Below are 12,441 nucleotides of genomic sequence, written 5' to 3' on the forward strand. Positions count from 1 at the left end.
TTGATTTAAGAAAATCAGCTGTATGGAATTATAGAAAACCATATATGCAACAAAGTCAAATTAGGGGATGGTTTATAAAAGATATCATCATAGGATTACTATGAATAGACAACCTCCTAACTCACTTAAGATATAATTTACTAAAATCTGATTAACATGATTTTTCAAGAACACTCTTTTTAAGTTAAGCAAGACATATCAGGAGTCCACTAACTTGTGCTTGTGTGGTTCCAAGTGTTAATAAAACTACTCTAGTTGGCCAATTCATAATTATAAAATAGTCTAGTCAACTGGAGAGGGTAATTTCTTGTGGTTTCTGAATCATGTGATAGATAAAATTGAATGATCCCAGTGGACAATTGGAAATTTGCTGTTTAGCTATAGCAGTATTCTGTATTTTTGGAGTTTGAAAGGATATTGTAGTAGTAGTAGCAGGAATAGTAGTAGTAGTAGTAGTAGTAGTAGTAGTAGTAGTAGTAGTAGTAGTAGTAATAGTAGTAGTAGTAGTAGTAGATGACTACCTCTGAACATTTTTCCAACTGGCTTGCAATTGTGGGAAATCACTCAGAATGGTGTAGGTTGTTTCCACCATTGGCAGAAGCAGAGAATCAAATCATAATAGACTCCATTACCTAGGACAGAGTCTTATAGACATTGTAACATATGAGGGAAAGTGGCAGACTTGGAGTTGGGAGCCCTGAATTCAAATCCAAGTATGATTCTTATTATCTCTGTGACTACTGGAAAGTTGCTTAAATGCACTGAGTCTCAGTTTCCTTATTTGTAAAATAGGGATAATAATGCTTGTATTAACCACCTCACATTTTGTGGTGAGTATTCTCTCTAAATCTGGCTTCAATATGGCAAACCTTCAAGAGTGGATGGCTACCAACCTAAGACAGGTAAAGTGGCTCAGGCTCCACACAGGGCAGATCAAAGCTTCTGTGCCAATCAGCAGTGGTATTTGGCACGTGAGGGGCTGCTAGGTGACATGGGGAGACTCAGTCTCACAAAAAAAGAGAGCTTGATGGGAGACTAATATGCTTGTCATCTGAGGACATGCTGATGCCTCCATGCAAGGATCTCTATAAAATGAAACAATAAGCTAGTGAGATAGGCCATCTATTCAACTAGCATTTACTACTACATACAATATAATATGCTAGGAATGGTGGGTTACCAAGATAAATCAGTCATGGTGCTTCCTCTCAGAGAATTTACCATCTGAGAGGTGAGCACTAAACTTCACTTGGAGATCGACATTCTGCTACTTACTGTGGGCAAGTGATGTAACTTTGAAGAGGTTTATCAACAGATGACTAGGCACAAATAATGAATATTTTTTATTATAGCAAGTCATGAAATTATCCACTAAGGTGTGGTGGGTTTGTAATCTAGGTTTATGGAGGAAGTTCCAGGTTGGCTGCAGGGTTAGAAACTTTTTAGTCACTGCAACTCATGAGGGCCTTCCCCCAGGTAGTTGAGGGGTTGTGATCTCCTTTGGTGGTAGCTCCCACCAGGATGAATTGAAGAATTGAAAATAAACCTAGGGTTACTATTTAACTTTCCACATCCAGGAATTTTGTCTTCATGTACTATCATCCTAATGCAAATTCCTCAAGATTCAAGTTAGATCTCTCATGTTCCTCACAACACTTAGCATAGTGCCTTGCAATAGTCAACACATATCAATTGAAAGAATAGCTATTCGGGTAAATATTTGCTGAATGAATGAATGAATGAAAGAAAATCCTCTTGGGATTCAGTGAACATTTAATCAATGCATATCAAATGGAAGGTACCCTATAAGATACTGAGGGTATAAGGATGAAAAATAAGACAGTCCCTGTCTCCAAAGAACTTCTAATCTAAGGTAAAATATGAGTAAGTGTGATACATGATAGAACGCGATGCTTGGGTAAATGTGAAACCTAGATAAAGCAATCTGGGAAAATTTGAGGAAAGAGAGTAAGCATCATAGTGTAGTGGAAGGGGTGATGGATTTGTAGTCAAAGGATCTGGATTTGCCTCCCAACACTGTTGCTAATTACTACTTAGGTGATTTCAACATTGCCACTTTTTTTTTTTTTTGAGGGGAGGCAAAAGTTTTAGTGTGTGTGTGTGTGTGTGTGTGTGGGGAAGGAACTGGGGTAGGAAAGCAGTTTGGGCCTCTTACTGCCCATCCTGTGATGAAGGTCTCATCTGACTCAAACCACAGTCATTCTCAACTTTGATCTGGTTTGGGCCTAACTTTGGGGTTAGCAATGCCCCACCTTGGCATCCATTCCGGGGTGCCTTCCACCTTTTTCTTTCATTGGGGCCTTCCTCAGGTGGAGGACTGCTAGGCCGAAGGGGTCGCCGAGGCGGGTGACAAAATTTCCTTTTCTGAGCACTCGTTCCCTGCATTTCCTGGGGTGAGGACATCAAGGCCTTGGCTGCCTTATCCTCCAGGGCAATAGTGAACTGGGCTCTTTCGGTAGTCACCCCCGCGGGAATCCAGGAGTCGCTTAAGGAACTGTCGCTCTTGCCTGAGTCTCCCTGTGATGCTCCGCACCCGGTGAAATCTGTTCAAGATCCGTTCATTGACCAGCTCTATCTTCGGGCAGCGCCTGCCCAGTGCCTAGTCCTGGCGGCGGCTCAGCTCTGCAGCGGTGCCGCCTGCCCTGGGCCTCCGCGTCCTTTCCCTCCTGCTCCAGAAGCCCTAACCCACCCAGGGCTACCCTGAAGAACTCCACCTCCATCTCCAGCTCCGTCTCCAGGACGTGGTCGCCGAAGACCAGCCGCAGCGCCAGCTCCGAGCCTGGCGGTGCCGAAAGCTCTGCGGAGCCCTCGCCAGCCATGGCGCCGGCCTGAGGAAGGCCCGGGAGCCCCGCGGCTGTCCCTCGGTAGGACTCGGACCCCCCCCAACTTCTTGGCTCACCCCCTTTTTTTTTCAATTGCAAGTTAGGATAGCACCTTTAAGGAGACGCTCCTTTCCCACACTTCTACTGAAAAACACTTCACAGCAATCACAAGTAATAGCTCCATGATATCCACAAACACCACAGCAAAGACCCAAGGGAATGGAAGGGGCAGACGGAGAAGCCTTAGAGCTTCAGGGGAGACTGAAGCGCAGGTGGGCTCCTCCAAGGCAGACACTGGAGAGGTGATTTTTGAAATGTCACTTCATTTCTCTGCACCTCAGTTTTCTCATTTGTAAAATGAGGAGGATTGGACTAGATGTCATCAGAGGTCCCTTCTAGCTCTAAATCATTGACCTTTATTCCCTGAGGCATCAGCAAAGGCGTCAAAGGATCTTAGATTAAGAGGCGGAAGGGACCTCTGATGTCATTTAGTGCATCCCCTTCACTTTCCAGGTGAGGAGCTGAGGCCTAGAGAGGTGAATTGATTTGCACAAGGTCATACAGCTGGGTCAATAATTGAGCTGGGATTCACACTTTAGGTTCTCTGACTCAAAATCCAATACTCCATTCATCATGCTATGCTGCCTCGTGTGTACATGTAAGTAACCATAAAACAAGTTCAAAGTAATTTCAAGTGGCAGTGAGAACTCATGATTTAAGGGCATCAGGAAAGACCTTATCAGGGTTGTGTCATGGACCCCATGACTGTCTGGTGAAAATTATGGACCCCTTCTCAGAATAATGTTCTTACATGTATAAAGTAAATGTATAAAGTAGAATACATAGGATTACAAAGGAAACTGATTATATTGAAATACAGTTATCAAAATATTTTTTAAAAAAGTTTATAGGCCCTAGATTAAGAACCTCTGCTTTAGTTATTAGTGACAATTGAGCTCTGTTCAACTTATCTGGAGTTTAAAACAATAATGGAGAAACAACTGACCTGGGCCTTGAAGGAAGCAAATGATTTCAACAAAGATGATGGAGTGCCTTCTAGGTATGGGTGTGGAGCTGTGTGAATACATGGAGGTAGGAGACTGTAGGATGAAAATCTAAGCCTTTTTTTTTTTCAGAATTGCTCTTTCTTCTGACACTACTTCCTCTGATGTAGAGATTGGAGAGTAGGAAACATTTGTCCAGCTGTGAGCTGCCTGATTCAAAGGCACTTGGATGGTCTTCAAGCATAAGACAATTCATTTGTGTCAGGTTGCAATTGGGATCTGTGGCACATATAGCATTTGAGTGATTTCATTCTACTTTCCCATGACAGGTTGTTTTCTTTCTCTATTCTGTTCTTTTTACTGGGGAGAAATCAAACAGCAGTGATCCAATGAATAATTGTTAGGAAGGCAGCCACCTAGGACTGAGAAGATCTTAGGCTTTTCTCATTCTTGTCATTGCTAGTATTTAATATTTATAGGTTGTTCACAGTATAATTCAATCAGTATTTATTTGGCATCTCCTATGTAGCAGCCTTGTGGTAGATGCTGTAGAGAAGTGGTGTCAAACATAAATAGAAATGGGGTGGGGGGCACTGATCCATACATAAAGACCTCTGATGGTTGATATTGACTTAAAAAACCACATATTAACATTATCTATGTTCTATTGTATTTTTTGTTAACTGTTTTTCAATTGCATTTTAATCTGGCTCAGTAGCACTTAGGAGTGTTGCCTGGCATGAGATGCATGACAACTCTACTGGGGGTGGGGATATGTACAACGGACAAATTATGTGATCCTGATGATGATGGTGATGATGATGATAATAACAGCTAATATTAATATAATGCCTACAACGTGCCAGGTGCTGTTCTTAGTGCTTTACAATTTAGAGAAAGCTCTTAACATAGTGTCTGACACATGGTAACCACTATAAAAGTATTAGTTATTATTATTATTACACTTGTAAATCACAAGTTTGGACTAAAAAACAACACCATAGGATCAGAATAAAGGGATATATTCACTGGGTTGTGGTAGAGACAGATGGACTGTACTTGCATCAGTTAATTTTTAAAATGACTAGATGTTAATGCCCTCCAATAGCATCTCATATTCTTGGGGAGTGCTAGATAAACACAACAAATTCTCTCCAAGTGCCTTTCTTCTGCACTCCGTGACGCCATCACCCTTCTGCCTGCCTACATCTTTCTAACATTACTCTTCACTTCAGCAGTTTCCTAATCAATTGCTTCTCAATGTTACAGCTTATCACCAACTAGCTTCAATTTTTTCTAAGATATTTAAGGAAGATGGACGCACAGAGAGGTAACAGAAGATAAAAGCTTTTCACAGTGCTATAAAAGTGGTATCAGCAGTCCTAAAGCTTACAAGGAATTTAAGCTGATGAGGCCAATGAAAAAAAAATTTTAAAAAGCTATGTTGGGGAAGAGAGAGTAATCAACAAGGGATAAAACTGTTGGTTGGGTTAGATGGGATATTGAGAACTGATAACAAAGGGAAGGCAGAGCTGTTCAAGGATTATTTTTCTTCAGTCTTCTCTGCCAAGGAGAATGACCTTGGCACTGGAAAGGACAGAATTAAATTTGCTAAAAAGAAGTTGATGCTCAAGATAAATAAGGAGATAGTACGAGAGGAACTAAGGCAGTGAGGTAGTACAGTGGATAGAGAGCTGGGCCTCAGGTTAAGAAGAGTCAACTTCCTGAGTTCAAATCTAGCCTCAGACACTTATTAGCTTTGTGACCCTGGGCGAATGACTTGTTTGTCTCAGCTTTTCATCTGTAGAAGGAACTAGAGAAGGAAATGACAAACTAGTCTAGTATCTTTTCCAAGAAAACCCCAAATGGAGTCAGGAAGAGTCAGACAGGACTGAACTACAACAAAGAGAGGAACTATTTGCCCTTGATGAATTCAAGTCACCTGATACTTTGTCAGGGACTAAAAAACCTGGCAGATGTTATTGCCAGTCTAATATCAGTAACTTTGGAAAGATTGTGAAAAATGGAAAAAAGTACCACAGTGCTGGAGATAGGTAAAGGCAGCTATATTAAAAAAGGTATAAAATAGAGTCTATAAATTCTTGGCCAATAAACTTGACTTTGAATTCCTAGAAAAATTCTGGAATGGGTCCTTGAGATTATAGCTAGTGAACATCTAGCAAAAGAAGTAATAAGTGCAAAGAGACAGCACTGTTTTGTCAAGGACAGGTCATATGAGATAATATAATTTGATTTTTTTTTTTTATAAAATTGCTAACTGGCAGGTCAGGGTAATGCTGCACATATTGTTTCTTGATGGGCAGATCATTGGGCTTAATCTGATAAGCTGATATTCAGCAGTATAAAATGTAAAATATTATACTTAGGTTAAAAAAATCAACTTTGCAAGTACATGATCAGAGAGGTATGATTAGTAGTTTCTCTGGAAAAGATCTATGTCTTTTTAGTTTTCTGTAAGTCCAGTATGAGTCAGAAGTATAATATGGCATTATGAAATTTTGGGGTGAATTAAGAAAGACATAGTTTCCTGGAATAAGGAGCTGACAGCTCTGCCCTGGCCAAACCACAGATGGAATGCTGTTCCCAATTCTGTATACCAAAGTTTAAAGAGATTTTGATAATGTGGAGAGATTCCATTGAGAGAAACCAAGATGGTGAAACAGTAGTTATCTACTTCTCATTGAAACTTGGTTCTCTAGGAGCTGACACAAATAGTACTCCTGCCCCTGGGATAACTAAACTCCATCCAAAGCTCATAAATTTTAGTTGTCCTAGGGTTAAGACCCCAAAGTCTCAATCAAATCATTGGATCGGTGGGCTATTGGCAAAAGATTCTTCAAATAAAGTGCATGACCATCATTTGTGGGACACAGCCCCTGTGCCTCAACTTCATCCCTCCCTCCCTAGTCAGATATTCTCCAGCACTCAGAAACACACAAATTATCTTGGCTTATTGTTCATCTTAATAACAACCCACTCAAGATGGTGGCAAGTTTAAATAGCACTTTAGAGTTTACAAAGCACTCTCCTCATCACCCTATGAGATATGTAATCCAAGCATTATTAGCCCCATTTTTATTTTTATTTTATTTTTGCGAGGCAGTTGGGGTTAAGTGACTTGCCCAGAGACCCACAGCTAGTAAGTGTTATATGTCTGAGGCCGGATTTGAACTCAGGTCCTCCTGATTCCAGAGCTGGTGCTCTATCCACTGTGTCACCTAGCTGCCCCAATTAGCCCCATTTTTAAAATGAGGAAATAGAAGAAGAGCTTAAGTGACACATCCTGGGACACCCGGATAGTAAGTCTGCTTGTACTGAAATCCAGGTTCCTGATTCCAATGCTCTTTTCCATTCCATCATACTCTCTCTACTACATCACCCCTTAGCAAGGAGTCCAAAATTACAAATCATGATTTATATTCCAACTCACCAAAGTATCAAGGTCCAGTGAAGACTAATGGATAGGATCTCATGACCTCTGATGTGGATAAGCTCAAGAGAAGAGAGACAGGCTCTGAAAGTTTTACAAGATACAAGGGCACAAAAGTTACCACTGTATAACTCTTTTGGTATACTCCATGCCTAAGACTTGTTACTGTTTTTGTTCTTGTTCAGTTGTTTCAATCATATCTGACTCTTTTGATCCCATTTGGGATTTTCTTGGCAAAGATACTGGAGTGGTTTGCCATTTTCTTCTCCACTTCATTTTACAGATGAGAAACTGAGACAAAAAGCTAAATGACTTGCCTAGCATTGCATAGCTAGTAAGTGTCTGAGGCTACATTCAAACTCAGGAAGATGAATCTTCTGGACTTTAGGCCTGGCCCTCTATCCACTGTGACACCCAGCTACTCTAAGATTTGAAGCCACTTAAAATAAAGCTCAAAAGACTGAGACTCCCCCCCCCCCAATACACATAGAGCAATGGGGAACTTAAATACAGGCATTCAGAGAAAGTCCTATCACTATACTCCTGAACTACATTGTTACCTGTCTCTGCTGTTCATTCTTCTGTCAAAATATTTAGTTCTGTAGTAACAGTAGCAAGGCCAGCTGAAGGAACACCAGCCCAACAATTTAGACTATCTCTGCATTTATAAACTGACAGTAGGCATCCATAGAGTGGGAGAAGTGTTGCCCTCATTACAGCTATTGGCAACAACTTCTGCCTTCCAGTTGGCTCAATTTCACTGCCTCATTGGTTCCAATAACACAAAAGAAAGCATGAAAGAGGCTTTAGAGTATTTTTTTCTCTTATTAGCCACATTGTACAAAAGAAAATACCCTCATTCTCTCTAGAATATGTGCTCTATTTCTGGTAACTAGAAAGGAATTTTTAAAAATTTGGAATAAATGATAACAATTTTAAGCCTTATAGTATCTTTTAATCCAAAATCCAATCTGAAAGGGAAAACTCTTCTGTGCAATGTGGTCTTGTGTTTATTCCATGTGCATACATCTCATATATAAACACAGTTACACATGTGCTTATATTTATGTCTATATGTACATATAAATATACATGTAGCAAACATAATGAAAAAAGCTATATAATGTATTGCAACAAGACTATGGATAATCCAGAACGCCAGTCATGATGTATGGTCCCTGTCAGATCATCCTCAGATTCAAAAATGGATTTTATATTAAAAGTAGAGATGCTACAAGAGCTCATAGTCTATAATTGTATTTTAGCAGCCATCAAGATAAAGTGTGATTCATACTTTGGTCTCAGAAAATGTGTAGTTTGCTTTAATAGTAAATATCTATTATTTTACTTAAAATGCAACTGAAAGGTATCCAAAATAATCAGGTGATCATTTATTGTTCCATAAGCATGTCAGTATCAGCAAACAGATCTATATTCCCCAAATTTTCAGATAAGACGAGGAAAAGGATAAGACATTCAGGTAAACGAGGGGCTACTCTGTATGAGAGATGCTAATGAGAATATAGATTAACTGACTACCTGAAAGTACCACAGAAGTTGTACATCCTACATTTTAATTTGGAGACAGTTTCCTGAAGAGATTGTGATCCTACTTTGCATATTAACAGGAATCAATCTCCCTAAGCAAAGGATATATGAATTAGGATCACAGAATTTTAGTATTGGAAGGGGCCTCAATATCCAACCAATCCAACCCCTACTCAACAGGAATTCCCATTCAACATTACCAACTAGGAGTCACCCTACCTCCATTCGAGGGAAATTCAACACTTTTCCAAAGCTTTCCATTTCACTTTTGGACATCTCTGATTGTTAGAATTTTTTTTTTTCATTTTGCTCTTTCCCCCTTACATCAAGCCTATATTTTCCTCTTTAAAACTTTCAACCATTACTCTGGGCTCTGCCTCTGGATCAGTTCTTCAAATTCTTGACCATAGCAATCATGTCTTCCTTGCATCTTTTCTTCTATAGGCTAAACATTTCTTATTATTTCAGCCAATCACTATATGGCATTTTAGTGGCTTAAGGTCTTAGGGCAGCTAGGTGGCACAGTGAATAGAGTGCCAGGTTTGAAGTCATGAAGACTCATCTTCTTGAGTTTGAATCTAGACTCAGACACTCACTAGCTCTGTGACCCTGGGCAAGTCATTAGTCTTGTTTGCCTTAGTTTCTCATCTGTAAAATTAACTGGAGAAGGAAGTGGTAAACCACTCCAGAATCTTTGCCAAGAAAACCCCATATGAGGTCACAAGAGTCAGATATGACTGAAATGACTGAACAGGAACAAAAACAACAATAATGTCTTAGGCATAGATAACAAAAGAGTTATGCACTGGTGATTTTGTGCCCTTGTACCCTGTAAAACTTTCTGAGCCTCTCTTTCTTCTATTGAGCTTATTCATGTCAGAGGTCATGAGATCCTATCAATTAGTTATCATTGGACCTTGATACATTGGTGAGTTGGAATATAAACCATGATTTATAATTTTGGACTTCTTGTTAAGGGGTGATATAGTAGAGAGAGTATGATGGAATGGAAAGAGCATTGGAGTCAGGAAACTGGATTTCAGTACAGGCAGACTTACTATCCGGGTGTCACAGGATGTGTCACTTAAGCTCTGCTTCTATTTTCTCATCTTTAAAATGGAGCTAATAATGTTTGGATTACATGTATTACAGCGTGATGAGGAGAGTGCTTTGTAAACTTTAAAGTGCTATTTAAACTTGCCACCATCTTGAGTGGGTTGTTATTAAGATGAACAATAAGCCAAGATAATTTTTATGCTTCTGAGTGCTGGAGAATATCTGACTAGGGAGGGAGGGATGAAGTTGAGGCACAGGGGCTGTGTCCCACAAACGATGGCCATGCACTTCATTTGAAGAATCTTTTCCCAATTGCCCACTGATCCAATGATTTAATTGAGACTTTGGGGTCTTAACCCTAGGACAACTAAAATTTATGAGCTTTGGATGGAGTTTAGTTATCCCAGGGGCAGGAGTACTGTCTGAAGCCAAGTGAACTTGTGTCAGCTCCTGAAGAACCAAGTTTCAATGAGAAGTAGATGGCTACCATTTCCTTCTTCTGTATTCCCAGGGAGTATGTGTTGCTATGTCTTCATGATCCTTACCCTGAGCTCTGCAGTTGAAATTGCTCCTGAGATTGATTATTCTCATACTCCTGACCTGGTTAGCAAGGAGCAGGAATCTACAATGGCAACCAAGTGGAAAAGAAAAAAAACAACAAATTACAATGAAATTTGGTGTTGTTGGCTCTTTCAAGTAGGACTTACTCTTTAACATCCTTCACCTTAAAGGTTTCAGAAATATTTAAAAAGTAAACTCTGGTCATTTTCAGCAAGCATAGGTAAGCCTGACAAATGCTATATGTTCCTGGGCTGTATGATAGAAAATGTGAATGTAATATCATTCTCCCCATTTTCAGGAGAGGTAACAAGAAAATCTAATTTCCTCTTCAGAAAGACACGCCATTGTTGGTAATGCTTTGGCTGGAATTATCTAGTGGGAAAATAGTCTTTGGACATAAAAGAATGACTAGATGCAACTTTTATAGCACTGGAACCTGTTTTTGATTTTCTACATTAGATTATCCAATTAGAAAAGCTACAGAACAGTAGAAGAGATGCTCTGGAAATTAACCAGACAATTAGCCAGTTTTACAAATAATCATGTCAGCACTTTTCAGCCTTTTGGGAGTTGCAAACATCCTATTATTATGTACTGGATTTTTGAGACTGTTGTGTTGGTTATCAGTAAACAGACCAGGAATGAGCCAGCCTTCAATGTGACTAAGCTTTATTGCTGTACTGTAGAAATCACTGTGGCCTGTAACTACAAAACTTTAGAAGTGGGAAAAAAAATGAACAAAAAGTACTGCCAAATTTTTTGAGACTTCAAAGGTCTATGACTTTCTTCCTATGGGAACACTTTGTAATGAAGCAGACAGTCACTACCTGTACCTGAGAATACAGTGTCAAGAGTTTCTCTTTCTAAAATTGTTGATCACCTCATAGCCTACTCTTTGGTTCTGAACCTTTCTCAGCATGGCTAGATTGGCCCTTGGAAGACAGGCATGAAGTTCATTGCTGTGGCCATACTTAGCAGTTTTCTAGGTTGCCAGGATCTACAGGGTTTGTGGTCTGCCCTCATAGCTTTAAAGAGTCTAAAGTCGCTTTTTCGGTTCCTGGCTTCCAAGATGACCAAGAAGAGGAAGAACAACGGTCGTGCCAAAAAGGGCCGTGGCCACGTGCAGCCCATCTGCTGCACCAACTGCGCTGCATGCCCAAGGACAAGGCCATCCAGAAGTTCATCATCCGCAACATGGTGGAAGCTGCGGCCGTCAGGGACATCTCCGAGGCCAGCGTCTTCGACTCCTATGTGCTGCCCAAACTGTACGTGAAACTGCATTACTGTGTGAGCTGCGCGATCCACAGCAAGGTAGTGAGGAATCGGTCCCAGGAGGCACGAAAGGATCAGACACCCCCATCCTGCTTTAGACCTGCTGGTGCTGCCCCTAGACCCCCTCCAAAGCCTATGTAAAGAGCTATTGCCCATCAACATTCCTGAACTGATCAGAGGAAAATAAAATGGTTGGTCAACCTTTAAAAAAAAAAGAGTATAAAGCCTGCTGTACATACTATATGATAGGTGACCATGATGAGACATCATAGGAGGATTTTAATGTAGAGCAATAGAATCCAAAGGAATTAAAATCACTGTCAAATTGTAATGCCTCCTATAATGTATTTGTAAAATAGATACATCTTTTCTATCTTATCATATATGTTCGCAGGTATGCATTCTATTCAATATAACAAGCACTGATTAAACACCTTCTGTATATACAAGACATTGTACTGTGCTGAGAATATAAAAAACATAAGCTAAACATTTCCTGATCTCAAGGAGGTGATATTCTACATAGGGACTCAACATGAATAGAAATGCATATGGTACAGTGAAAACTGAGTTGGGGTAATACATTAACAATTGGGAGGAGTCTGAGAAGGCTTCATGGAGGAGATGGTATGTGAACTGAGTCTTGAAGGAAGATAAGGATTTGAAGAGGTAGAAATAAGAAGAGTTCACATTCTAGGAATGAAGG

At 40.1% G+C, this 12,441-nt stretch overlaps 2 pseudogenes; one reads left to right on the forward strand and one right to left on the reverse strand.

Moving 5' to 3' along the window:
• Positions 1–871: 871 nt before the first annotated feature.
• Positions 872–2,840, reverse strand: LOC114027106 (annotated as a pseudogene).
• An 8,692-nt stretch (positions 2,841–11,532) lies between these two features.
• LOC114027181 lies at positions 11,533–11,876 on the forward strand (annotated as a pseudogene).
• Positions 11,877–12,441: the final 565 nt, after the last annotated feature.

Source organism: Vombatus ursinus, unplaced genomic scaffold (genome assembly GCF_900497805.2).
Source record: "Vombatus ursinus unplaced genomic scaffold, bare-nosed wombat genome assembly UNPS02014852.1, whole genome shotgun sequence".
In the NCBI taxonomy this organism is placed as follows: domain Eukaryota; kingdom Metazoa; phylum Chordata; class Mammalia; order Diprotodontia; family Vombatidae; genus Vombatus; species Vombatus ursinus.